Source organism: Myotis davidii, unplaced genomic scaffold (genome assembly GCF_000327345.1).
Source record: "Myotis davidii unplaced genomic scaffold, ASM32734v1 scaffold681, whole genome shotgun sequence".
Classification (NCBI taxonomy): Eukaryota; Metazoa; Chordata; class Mammalia; order Chiroptera; family Vespertilionidae; genus Myotis; species Myotis davidii.
In genome coordinates this window covers 668,865-682,414 of record NW_006291551.1, presented here as the reverse complement: position 1 = coordinate 682,414, position 13,550 = coordinate 668,865, and the positions used below count along the sequence as shown (strand labels likewise).

The 13,550-nt window shown below is 41.7% G+C and overlaps 1 pseudogene; it reads right to left on the bottom strand.

Moving 5' to 3' along the window:
* Positions 1-12,748, bottom strand: part of LOC102770677 — a 40,243-nt pseudogene extending 27,495 nt beyond the window's left edge.
* Between the last annotated feature and the right edge of the window lie 802 nt (positions 12,749-13,550).

Genomic DNA, 13,550 nt, shown 5'->3' with positions numbered 1-13,550 from the left:
GTAGCAGGGGGTGGTGCCCCAACCCCCCAATCGGCCCTACTCTGAGCGTGACTGAGGGTGGCATTGCAACCTCCCAATCTACCCTGCTCTGTGCATGACAGTGGGCGATGCCTCAACTCCCCAATTGGCCCTGTTCTGAGCCCGACCAGGGGCTGCACCTAGGGATCGGGCCTGCCCTCTGCCACCCGGGACCAGGCCTAAGCCAGCAGGTCGTTATCTCCCGAGGGGTCCCAGACTGCGAGAAGGCACAGGCCAGGCTGAGAGACCCCCCTTCCCCCGAGTGCACAAATTTTTGTGCACCGGGCCTCTAGTCTATATTATAAAAGGCCTGTGGCCCTAACACCGTAGTGACCAAAGACTGGCACAGGTGGGCAGGGCTGTGAGTGTGGTGAGGCTGTGCGGGTGGGTGGGGCCATGCAATTTTGTGTGCTGGGCTTCTAGTCCTATATAATAAAAGGGTAATATGCAAATAGACCGAGCGGCAGAACAACCAAACAACCAATCAAAGTGTACAATACTAATGATATGCTAAGGCTACTCAACTGCTTGCTATGATGTGCACTGACCACCAGGGGGCAGATGCTCCAACCGGTAGGTTTGCTTGCTGCTGGGGTCCGGCTGATTGGGACTGAGCAACATGGGCCCAACACGCCCTGAAGCCCTCCCGCAGTCCCTTCCCAGCCCAATTGTGCACCAGCGGGGTCCCTCAGCCTGGCCTGCGCCCTCTTGCAATCCGGGACCCCTTGGGGGATGTTGGAGAGCTGGTTTCAATCTGATCCCTCAGGCCACTCACCTTGGGAGGATGCCAAGGGCTCATGGCTGGTGAGCACTGCTGCGGCAACACTAGCTTCTCCCAATCAGGACACAGACAACAGGGCGGTGAAGGCCTGGGGTGGGGGTTGAGGGTGGGCCAGAAGGGGTCAATTGGGGGAAAAAGAGGATGAATATAATACTTTTAACAATAAAGATTTAATTAAAAAAAGAAAGTAACTCGATATACTAATTCCTGAAACAAAATTAATATCTTGTGTGTATATAGTCCATATGCTATCATAAAGTTGTTTTACATTCTGATTAACTAAGTTTATGGGGGCTCAAAGTCCCTTTGAAAAAAGAGGAGCTCAGAGAAGTTAAATATTAGCTTATTAGGACATGCATAGTATGGAATGAAACATATATAGGTGGTGGCAGCAGAAACATTTGCCATTCCAATGTTGATGCTGGTAATATGAATCTACTGAGCACTTTCACTACTTCAGGCTGTTTTGCTCTTCTTCTATCTCCTTTAATCATCACAATCTTAGAGGTAGCAACAGTTATAATCCCCATATTACAGATGAGAAACCAGAGTTTTGAGAGGTAAATGTTTGTTTTAAGGATGCATGCTAGAAGGCAAGGATTTAACACCCACTGTTCAGCCAACTTGTTCTGTTGGCTCTTGTACTTTTCTCTCATGTGTACATGTGGGGAGGGGTGAGGAGTGGATTCACCTTGACCCAATGTGCTCAGCAGGACTAAACCAACTGAGAACGCTTGAATAATGTGTCTCTACGTTGTTGAGCATTTATTTTTATACTGTTACTATTTCGCTTTGCAATTGAATGGTGCACTAAGAATGCTAGTCATGTCACTGAAGATGAAAGGGTGAAGAAAGAAGGGAAAATTCAGTATTGGGGGGAAGAAAAAAATGGGCAAAGGAATTAAATAGACATTTGTCCAAAGAAGATGTGGAGATGACCAGCAAGCATATGAAAAGATGCTTAACAATCACTAATCACTAGGGATTCTCCTCAAATATTAAAATTTAAAAATAGGATCATTGTATGATCCAGCAATTCCACTTATGGGCATTTACTCCCCAAAATTAAGAGGGTCTTTAAGAGATATTTGCATGATCATATCAGCATTATTTACAATAGCCAAAAGGTGATAGTAATCCAAGTGTCCATTGATGGATGGATGGATAAAATGTGAGGAAGGAAGTTATGAGATATGCTACAAGATGGCTGGACCTTGAGGACATTATGCTAAGTGAAATAAACTAGTCACAAAAGGACAAATACTGTGTGATCTCATTTACATAAGAAATCCAGAGTAGTCAAATTCATACAGATAGAAAGTAGAATGGTGGTTGTCAGGAGCTGGGGAGGGGACAGGAATGAAGAATTGTGTTTAATGGACATAGAGTTTCAGTTTTACAAGATGAAAAGAGTCCTGGAGATTGGTTTAACAATGATATGAAATGTACTTAACAATAATGAACTTCACACATTAAAATTTGTAAGATGGTAAATTTTGTGTTATGTATATTTTACCACAATTTTTAAGCTGCCATTTAGAATAGTATCAAACTGTTAAATATTTTGGGATAAATATGACAAAATATATGCAGAAGTTGTACATTAAAAACTAAAAAAGAATTTCCAAGAGATTTTAAAGAAGGCCTAAATAAATGGAGAGATATACCATGTTCATAGATTGGAAGACAGAAAATAGTGTTAAGATGTCAATTCTTCTCAAATTGATATAGAGTCAATGAAATCCCAATGAAAGTACCCAAAAAACTTAATTTTTTAGACATTTACAAGCTTATTCATAATTCAGATGAAAATAAAAAGAATAGTGAAAACAACATTGAAAAAGAAGAGAGTGGGGGAACTCACCCTCTTTAACTTCAAGGCCTGTTATAAAGTACAGAAATGAAGACAGCTTTGAAACAGACAGATGGATCAATAGAAAAGTATAGCCTATTCTTAGTCCAGAAATAGATCTTAACATATATGGGCACTTGAAGTTTTAAAAATGTTCAAAGGCAATTCAGCTGAGAGGTCTAGTTTTTTCAGCAAATGTCCTTAGAATAATTGGATAACTCTATGAAGAAGAATAAACTTAGATGCATTCCTTGCAAAAATTAGAATGAACTCAAAATGGATTCTTGACATAAATGTAAAACTACAACCATAAAAATTCTAGAGGGGAACATAAGAGAAACTTTGGGTAAGGCAAAGATTTCTTAGATTCAACAATAAAAGCATGCTCTGTAAAATAAATTGACAAATGGGCTTAATCAAAGTTAAAACTTCTGCTGTTTGAAAGACATTGCTGCCCTAGCTGGTTTACTTAGTGGATAGAGCGCTGGACGCCCGGGTTCGATTCTGGTCAAGGGCACATGCCTGGGTTGTGGGGTTGATCTCCAGTAGGGGGCATGCAGGAGGCAGCCTATCAATAATTATCTCTCATTATTGATGTTTCTATCTCTCTCTCCCTCTCCCTTCCTCTCTGAAATCAATAAAAATATATTTTTAAAAAAGAAAGAAAGACATTGCTAAGAGAATTACAAAACAAGCTACAGACTGGAAAATCTGATAAGGGACTTTATTCTAAAATTATCATAAACTCTTAAAACTCAATAAGAAAACAGACAATCCAATAAAAATTGGCAAAAGATTTGAACAAACACTTTATCAAATAGATACATAGGTGGTAAATGAGTACTTGGAAAGATACTCAACATTATTAGTCACTAGGAAAATGTATATTAAAATCACAGTGACAGCCCTGGCTGAGTGGCTTAGTTAGTTGGAACATTGTCTTGTACACTAAAAGGTTGTGGGTTTGATTCCCAGTTAGGGCACATACCTAGGTTGTGGGTTCAATTCCCAGCCAGGGCACATATTGGAGGCAACTACTTAATGTTTCTTCCTCTCCCCTCTCTCCTCTCCCTGCCTCTCTAAAATAAAAAAACAGCCCAGCCAGTATGGCTAACTTGTTGAGCATTGACCCATGAACCAGGAGTTCATGGTTTGATTCTCAGCCAGGGCACATGCCCGGGATTGTGGACTTGATCCCTATTGTGGGGCATGCAGGAGGCAGCCAATCCATGATTCTCTCTCATCATTGATGTTTCTATCTCTTTCTCCCTCTCCCTTCCTCTCTGAAATCAATAAAAATATATTAAAAAAATAAAATCAATAAACATATCCTCAGATGAGAATTTAAAAAAGTTTAATATCACAATGACATACCACTACACACCTAGTAGAGTGGCTAAAATTAAAAAGACTAACCATATAAAGTATTGGCAAAGATGTATGCTAATTGGAACTCATACATGGCTGATAGGAATAAAATTGTACAGTTTGGAAAACATTTTGGTAGTTTTAAAAAAATTAAACATACATCTACCATATGATCCAGCCATTGCACTCATATTTATTTATCTAAAAGGAATGAAAGTATATAGCTATACAAAGACTTACATGCAAATGTTCATAGCAGCTTTATTTATAATAGGCAAAATTTGGAAACCATTTAAATGTCCATAAACAGGTGACTGTATAAACAGATTGTGGTATATTCATATAATGGAATACTGGTTAGCATTAAAATGAATTAATTGTTGATATGGATGAACCTCAACATAATTATGCTGAATAAAAGAAACCAGACAAAAGAAGAGTACAGTCTATGATTCCAGTTACATGAAATTCTAGAACATGCAGAGTAACTTATAGTGATAGAAAACAGGTTGGTGGTTACCTGGGGAGAGGCTGGAGGGATTGTGGTAATGGTTTCATGAGTGTATACAGGCGTACCTTGTAGATATTATTGTTCAGTTCCAGGCCACTCTAAATAAGGTGAATATACTAGTAGCAAAAAGCAAGTCACACAAATTTTTTGGTTTCCCAATACATATAAAAGTTATTTTACACTAGGAGGTGGGTTCAAGATGGCATCATAGGAGGATGCCAAACTTACCCTCTGCAATAAATATACCAATTATAAAGCTATATTTAGAGCAATTCCTCCTGAGAGATAGCTGAGAGCCAATTGAACAGCTTCTCCACAAAAAACGAAATAGAGAGACAACATAGAGAAGGTTGATGAGCTACAAGAGCTCTCTGGGATTTGTGGGAACTCCCCAAGATTAGAGGTGCCAGTGAACACCATTATTTACATTCTTCTTCCACTTATCAGTGGTTCTCAACCTTCTGGCTCTTTAAATACAGCTCCTCATATTGTGACCCAACCATAAAATTATTTTCGTTGCTACTTCATAACTGTAATGTTACTACTGTTATGAATCATAATGTAAATATCTGATATGCAGGATGGTCTTAGACGACCCCTGTGAAAGGGTCATTCGACCCCCAAAGGGGTTGCGACCCACAGGTTGAGAACCTCTGACTTAGATAGTGTAGGCCAGAAGTCTATCCAGGTGTTCTGGTTGACCGTCAAGGCCACTGCAGCATGTTCTCAGTCACCCTACCATGGAGCTCACTCTAATGGGACCAAGAGGGCACCAAAGCATGTGTACCAGGTCCCCCCACCCAGAGCTTCCTTCATCAGAACCCAGTGGCATGTGAGCACTGGGCTGCCCAGCCAGGACCTGGCTCCCACCATGGACAGCTGGAGCAAGAGAGCCATTGCACTTGCATGTGCATTGTGCACCTTGGACCACCCAGCCCACTTCTCCAAGCCAGCTGGCACTCCAGGCACTGCATGCACCACCCTGACTCCCACAGGCTTGCCAAAACCACATAGCACACAGTCTACATAGAGGTTACTTCTTTGCACGAGCACTGTTTGACCAGTCAGAAATAAAGCATACACTAACTGAAATAAGGAAAAAATTAACACAGAAACAACAATAAAGTAGAGGATGCTGAAAATCAAATCAGCGATTTTTAATATGAGGAAGCAAAAAGTACCTAATCAGAAGAGCAAAAAATACCCAATCAGAAGAGCAAAAAGAAAAAAGAATAAAAAAATATGAAGTTAGTATAAGGAACCTCTGGGACAACTTAAATTGTACTGACATTTGCAGTATTGGGATGCCAGAATGTGAAGAGAGAGAGCAAGATATTGAAAACCTATTTGAAGGAATAATGACAGAAAACTTCCCCTACCTGGTGAAAGAAATAGACTTACAAGTCCAGGAAGCGCGGAGAACCCCAACCAAAAGGAATCCAAAGAGGACCAAACCAAGACACCTCAAAATTAAAATGCCAAGGTGTTTTTCCAGGGGTCGTGTCTCGTGACGCTGAAGAATGAGTTATGTGGACCAGAAGGTTTAAGCAAAAGTTTGTTACAAGCAGATTCAGACTTCCCAACGGGGAGGAGGCCCAAAGAATGGGTTGCCAGCAAAGCAAGTTGTTCTAGGAGTACTAGTATATATGTTCTACAAACCTGCTCCATATCTATGTCACCACCTGATCGATTCCCTTATTGTTTTTACCCAGCAATTAACCCGAACTGTCTCTGTTTCAATGTGTGTACACCTTGTTTATTGCAGTGAAGCATAGTAACCTCCATCTTATATAAAAACTGCTGTTTGAAATTTTAACCCTGCTATTTTGGCTTCTGTAAACGCTTGCTTGTTTAGATAATAGGGAAACTAAGACTACTCCCATTCCAGAGAGGCCATAAACTATGTCCCAGACAGTGTTGTCAGTGTTGGCACCAGGCCAGGCCTTGAGCCGTCTTATGTTCCACTTTCTGATTTACAATGTAACAGCATGCCCTCCCTTGTTTTCCCATGCCTCCTGCTTTGAGTCCAACATTTTATGATTTCTGTTTGGTTGGTCCCTGTGGTGAGGCTGCTCAAACTGCCATGTCTGCCCATGCCTATGTTTCACCTGCCTTTGTTTTCCACTGGACCCGTGCCCTGTCTGCCTGCGTTTCAAGTTAACCCTCTCAGTGGGAGGAAGCAAAGTGGAGGAGAGGGGGAGCCTCTAGGATTGTATAAAAATTAAAATGATAGACACATACTTCTTTTACTTAGGTGGGTACAGGTTAGTTAACAGTCAAAAATAACATGATAACAATAACAATGAAGGAATTTGAATACCTCTCCTGGTGCCCAGGGCATTTGGTTGTGCCCTGGGGGGTATGGAAAAAGGAAAGTTACAAGTTACCCTGACATTTCAACGATATGTTATCATAGATGCAAAAAGACAACAGGTTCAGTTAAGGTAAAGATTGACCTTATCAGGGAAAATTCCAGCCTAGGATGTAACTACCCACCATAATTACTTTTAGTTAAAGTTTTAATTTCAGACCATTCTTTGTGGTTACTTTAGGTCTTTGAGTTTGCAAGACTGCCATGCAGGTCTTCCCTGAGCTTGTCAGGTTAGCATGTGGCCCCTTTTGTCCACACTTTCCATAGAATCCCTTTTTGTATACATGGTATATCTACCTTGGCCAGGTGTCTGTTTCAATCTTTACCCATTTTTAGTGGGGTGGTTCGTTTTAGAGTCCTTCGTATATTTGGAACAGAAATCTTTGATCAGATTTGTGTTTTGCAAAGATTTTTGTGTCAGTTTGTGTTTTTTTATTTTTTATTCTCTGAACAAGTTCTTTTACAGAGTAGTTCTTAATTTTGTAAAGTCTACATTATTAATGGCTTTTCTTAATTATACTTTATGTCCACAGCTAAAACAAACAAACAAACAAACAAACAAAGTGAATGCCAGGGTTGTTTGCAGCACACATCACTTCTGATCATATTCCATTGAGCCATACAGAGGAACAGAGGAAATGTGGCTGAGTAGCGTTCACAGGAAGAAAAGATGACCTGTGGTATAGAGCAGTCTTTTCCACAGATACTTAATTTTCTACTGATAATCCGCATTCTCTTTGGTTGTGGAAACTTAATTCTGCTAAGTATAGGGTTTCTGGGTCTGAATTTGGGGCTGTCTGTAAAGCAAGGGCACCAGAAGGAAGCCCTGGGTGTTTATTGTCATGGTGTCAGCCTCGTTAACTGTTTTTCTTCATCCTGTATGGCTCCTTTGTTATCCCTGGTCCCTGTCTTATAGTTACTCTGACACTGGTACTTGACATTTTTATAGCCCCCACCTCCTCTTCACCAAACTAGGGCATATGGGACATTCTGCTGGGCCATTTCTTCCTAGACCTCCATACCATACAGCATGTTTTTCTTTGAGATCTTGGAGCCTCTCTAAAATTTATCTGTGAAGAGGGAATACAGATAATATCTGGGGTCATATCCTGAAATACAGTCTATAGGGGCCTCTTTAAGATATATAGGCATCTCTTTCTACTGCCCCTATGAATAACGGACCATTGATCTTTCAGGATTGGGGGAGAGGAAGTCTTCATCAGCTCTTTTGCTAACTCTATTGTTCATTTCTTGAGGTTTTCCCATTTTCCCCTTAGGAGTTTGATATTGGATCTCAAAAGCTGGAGGAGGTTTTTTTTTTGTGTGTGTGTGTGTTTTTGTTTTTTTTTCCTATCTGCTCTGAGACAGTAGAATTTCAGATCAAATTGGAGAAACACCTAGAGCAGTGGTTCTCAACTTTCCTAATGCTGCAACCCTTTAATACAGTTCCTCATGTTGTGGTGATCCCCAATTTCATTGTTACAAATTGAACATAATTAAAGCATAGTGATTAATCACAAAACAATACGTAATTATATGTGTGTTTTCTGATGGTCTTAGGCGACCCCTGTGAAAGGGTCATTCGACCCCCCAAAGGGGTTGCGACCCACAGGTTGAGAACCACTGACCTAGAGAATAGTGATTCAAATATCTAAATATCACTCCACATTGGCACTTATTATGCCCATTTTACAAATGAACCAGGCTCAAGAAAATTATCTTGTTCAAGGATATACAGTTTTTAAATGTTAAAAATGAGATGTAAACTCACAATCTTTCTGACTTCCATGTCCCCGAGCTTCACCATTAGGACATTCTGATTATCACATGGTCTGGTAAACAGGCAGCCCCAGCAAAACACACACACTGACTCAGAAACACATACACATGAAAAGCTGGGACATTCCCTTCAATTTTATTGGTTTAAATAAATATTTTTCTTTTTTCCTGAAAGAGCAGCCCAGTATCAAGGAGCTAAGAGCATAAAGGGCATGAAAGTGAGGACCCCCAAGATGAATGAAGTCACCTCTGGAGGCCACGCGGATGTAGTAGTATGGTATTCCTCTGCTAGTGGATTGCTTGGATGTTGAGTTCCTTGGCTGGTGGCTTTCCAGGTTAGGGATGTCTCAGCTGTTGGTTTCTTGCATGGTGGCTGGTTTGGCTTGTTAGTGTCTTGGTGGCAGGTCCTGTTAGGGGATGGACCCGTAGGACACTGGGCCTGGCCATCATAAAAACAGAACATAGTAATAAAGGATGCCTAAACCGATGAGTATGGCAAATACATCCAGCCAGCCAGTTCGGCCTGAGTTGATGTAAGCTTCTTCCCAATTGCTTTCCTCGTTAGCCTTCGTGGTCTGTAAGGATGGGAGCTTTAGATGTGGGTTTCTGAATTCAGCTTTGTGACACCATTGGGAAATGGCTGGACACCTGTTGCCATTGAGGGAAAACCCCAACCCAGGTCCCAGGAAGGAAGCATATGCAAGGGGCAGGCAGAGGACAGGATAGGTCATAGCTTAGGCATTATTTTACCTTGCGACTGTAGTATAAAGCTAGACATCCCAGGGGAAAGAAACAAATTATGGCCAGGATGGTCAGACATATGTAATTCGGGGCATAAAATTCTAGTTCTTCAGTTGTTTGTGTAGGCTCTGGCAGCTTTTGATCCTCCCCAGGTGGGACATCTGCGGCCTCTGGGGCTCCTTCGGCTGGGGTTCCTTCGGCTGGGGCTCCTGCGGCTGGGGCTCCTGCGGCTGGGGCTTCTGCGGCTGGGGCATCTGGGGCGGCTGGGATCTTGCTCGATTTCTGAGAGGTCATGATCTTTCCACCCAGACAAAGACAGAACCCCAAGTGTCTTGAAATCAGAGAGCCACACTCACTAGGCCTCCCCCTGCTCTAGCCAGAATCCCAAGACCCAAACCGTCACAATCCACTTCTTCACAATGGGAGAAACCAGCACCTAAAATCCTGATTGGCTGTCCCTATAAGGGGGTGTGGTCTTGAGGGTTCTAAGCTCCTCAGACTCAGAGGATGAAGCCAGGCTCCACCTTCTAGCGGCTAGCCGAACATTGACTCCACCTATAGGAATTGCTTGGAAGTCATAGGGTTCAATCCTGCCTCCTCCTTTGCCTTGAGACCCTGTCTGCAGATAGGGCTGGAAGCTAGCTCCCAGAGCAGCAGGAGACAGGCAGTAAACAAGCCCAGTAAGAAAACCAGCAGATTAACAAAGAGAGAGAAAGAAAATGATTTTTTTCAGTAGATTATGAAACATTACATTGAAAGTATTGAAGGTATTCTTTAGTCTGTACTGCCAGAAAGAACAGAGAAAGGTAAAAAGGGGGAAGACCTTTCTTAAAGTAGAATGTCATCTAATAAATGTGGATGGAATGGTGCAGATGGGTGCTGCATGTGGTAGGCAGAATTCTAAGATAGCCCCAAGATTTCTGCTCCCCGGTATCCACACCTTCTCCCAGTTATTTATTTAAGTACTAATTTATGTGTTGCGGTGAAGGGATTTTGCAGATATAGGTGTTAGGGGCAGAAATAAAATATTGGAAACTACTTATTAGTTATAAGAAATAAAATAAATATTAACCATGCTCTGTTAACTGTGATTGTTTTGTACTGATTAAGGAAAGTCCATTCTAACCTGTCTGGGAGTTGTACGTCCCCAAGACCTGGGAGTCAACCTTGGACCTAGGAGTCAACCTTGGAATGTGGTCCATCCCCGTATCATAGAAAGATTAACAACCTTGTTGCCCAAACAATGGAGCTCCCCCGACCCCAGAGCCCACCTTGCCTACTTCCCCAGGCCTGTGATTCCTGCTTCCCCATGTAATCTTTGTCCTACCCAATATAAGCAACCAGTTTATGGGGGGCTGCAGAGCAGATTTTTGTGGACGACCTGCTCTCTCATACTGCAGCAGTATTGGAATAAATGCTCATATATGATTCGACCCTGTCTCTGCTTAATTGGCTCAAGTAGTGACAAGCAGCCTGGACCCATTGTTGTCCAGTTCCATAGGTAAGGTTTGTGAGAATTGTGAGAATAAACAACTTATCTTTTCTGTCAAAAGAAGAGTTTTAAGCAGTAGCCATGTTAACTCACATGACTTGGCAGCCACCATTTTGAAATAGCAAAGGTCAATCCCTCCCTGTTCTTGAATTAGCCAATCATGCAAGAATGTGAGCCTAAGTTTTGACCAATCAAGAGTGAGGGACAGACGTGTTAGTCAGGGATAGAACCCAAGTGGACTGTTGGGTGTGCGTGCTGTTAGACCCTGTGTTGGCTGCTTACCCTCCTGCAGGAGCAAAGATGTTTACCTTGCTGTCTGGCTCCCGAGTGTCCTTTGTGTTCTACCAGGTCCCCTGGCTTGGGGGCTCGCCTTATTTCTAATAGGTTCTCAATCAGTTAATTTTAAGAATGGGAGAATATCCCTTTAGGCTATTGGGTCTAACCTAATGGGCGGGGGGTCTTAAAAGGTACTGGGTCTCACTGGCAAAAAAATTTAAAGCATGAGACAGATTGCAGGCAAAGGAGATTTTCCATCACTGCCTTGAAGATGAATGGGACCGTGTGGCAAGGAATGCAGGCAGCCTCTATTGAGAGTGGCTCCCAGCTGACAGTAGGGCAATGGTGATGTTAGTTCTACAACAATAAGGATCTGAATCCTGCCATAATCGTATTTGTTTGGAAGAGTATCCTAACTCCAAATGAGAATGCAGGCTGGCCAACCCCTTGATTTTAGCTTTGTGAGATCCTGAACAGATAACCCAGCCATTCTGACCTACAGAACTGTGAGTTAATAACTTAAGTTTGCTGACATTTGTTATGCATCATTAGAAAGCTAACAAGTGCTTCAAACACCATTGTAATTATTGATTCAGGTAAAAATCATCAATGGATGCTGATACCTCTGGGTTTTAGTTGTCAGGTTCCTAAACTGGAGGTTTTACAGGAATGGAGGGTGTGAGGGGCAAATTTGAAGGGAGTTTTAGGTGGCTAGGAGGTGACACAAAGAAGTCCACAAATATAGACTACAACATGGTTTATCAAAGATACAACTGTATTTAAGCACAAAGACCTTTTTTTATTGTTTTGAAACTTTATTTGCTATTTTTTTTATTGCTTAAAGTATTACATTACCAGCCCTAACCCCTCTCCTTTGACAGCTGTCAGTCTGTTCTCTGTATCTATGAGTCTATCTATTTTGTTAGTTTATTTTGTTCATTACATGCCACATATGAGTGAAATCATATGGTATTTGTCTTTCTCTGACTGGCTTATTTCACTTAGCATAATAATATCCAGGTCCATCCATGCTGTCGCAAAGGGTAAGATATCCTCCTTCTTTTTTTTCTTTTTGGCATAGTGTTTTATTGTGTAAATGTACCACAGGCTTTTAACCCACTCATTTACTGATGGGCACTTGGGCTGCTTTCAAATCTCAGCTATTGTAAATAATCGTGCAATGAACATAGGGGTGCATATATTCTTTCAAATTAGTGTTTTGGGTTTCTTCAGGTAAATTCCCAGAAGCGGAATTGGTGGGCGATATGGCAATTTGTTTTGAATTTTTTGAGGTAACTCCATACTGCTATTCACAATGGCTGCACCAATGTGCATCCCCATCAACAGTGCATGAGGGCTTCCTTTACTCCATATTCTCGTGAACACTTGTTTGTTGATGTATTGATAATAGTCATTTTAACAGACATAAAGTGATACCTCATTGTGATCTTGACCACATCAATGTCATAGAGCTTCTTCACAGCCAGTTGGATCTGGTGCTTGTTGGGCCTGCCATCCACAATGAACACAAGTGTATTGCTGTCTTTTATCTTCTTCATGGCCGACTCACAGTCAGGGGGATTGAGGATGGCATAGTGGTCAAGCTTGTTTCTCCTGGGTGTGCTCTTCTGAGGATATTTAGGCTGCCTTAGGAGCCTTAGTGTTTTTGGCCATCGGAAGGTGGGTGATGTGTGGACCTTCTTTTTTTGTGCGGCTGTGGATGCTTTTCAACACCACTTTCTTTGCCTTCAAAGCCTTATGCTTTGGCTTCGGCTTTGGGAGGGGCAGGGGCTTCCTTCTTAGCTTTCGGCGCCATCTTCATATAAAAGCCACCCTGTCTTTTGACTAGAGCATTTAAATCCATTTACATTTAAGGTTATTATTGATAAGTATTTATTTATTTCTATTTTTATTTTGATCCTCTTTCCTTTTCTTCTTTTTAAAAAAAATATATTTTTATTGATTTCAGAGAGGAAGGGAGAGGGAGATAGAGATAGAAACATCAATGATGAGAGAATCATTGATCAGCTGCCTCCTGCAGCCTCCTACTGGGGATCAACCCCACAACTCAGGCATGTGCCTTTGACCGGAATCGAACCTGGGACCCTTCAGTCCACAGGATGCTGCTCTGTCCACTGAGCCAAACCAGGTAAGGCTTCTTCTTTTTCTTAACACAGTCTCTTTAATATTTCTCTTTTTTTACGACTTGAAAAAAAACTTTATTGAGAGTATTACAGATGCAATACTCTTTCCCCCACCCCTTAGGTCCCCCTCCACCTGGTTCCCACCCAACCCCAGGCCTTCACCACCCTACTGTCTGTTTCCATAGGTAAGATATTTGATTAATCTCTTCCTGCCCCA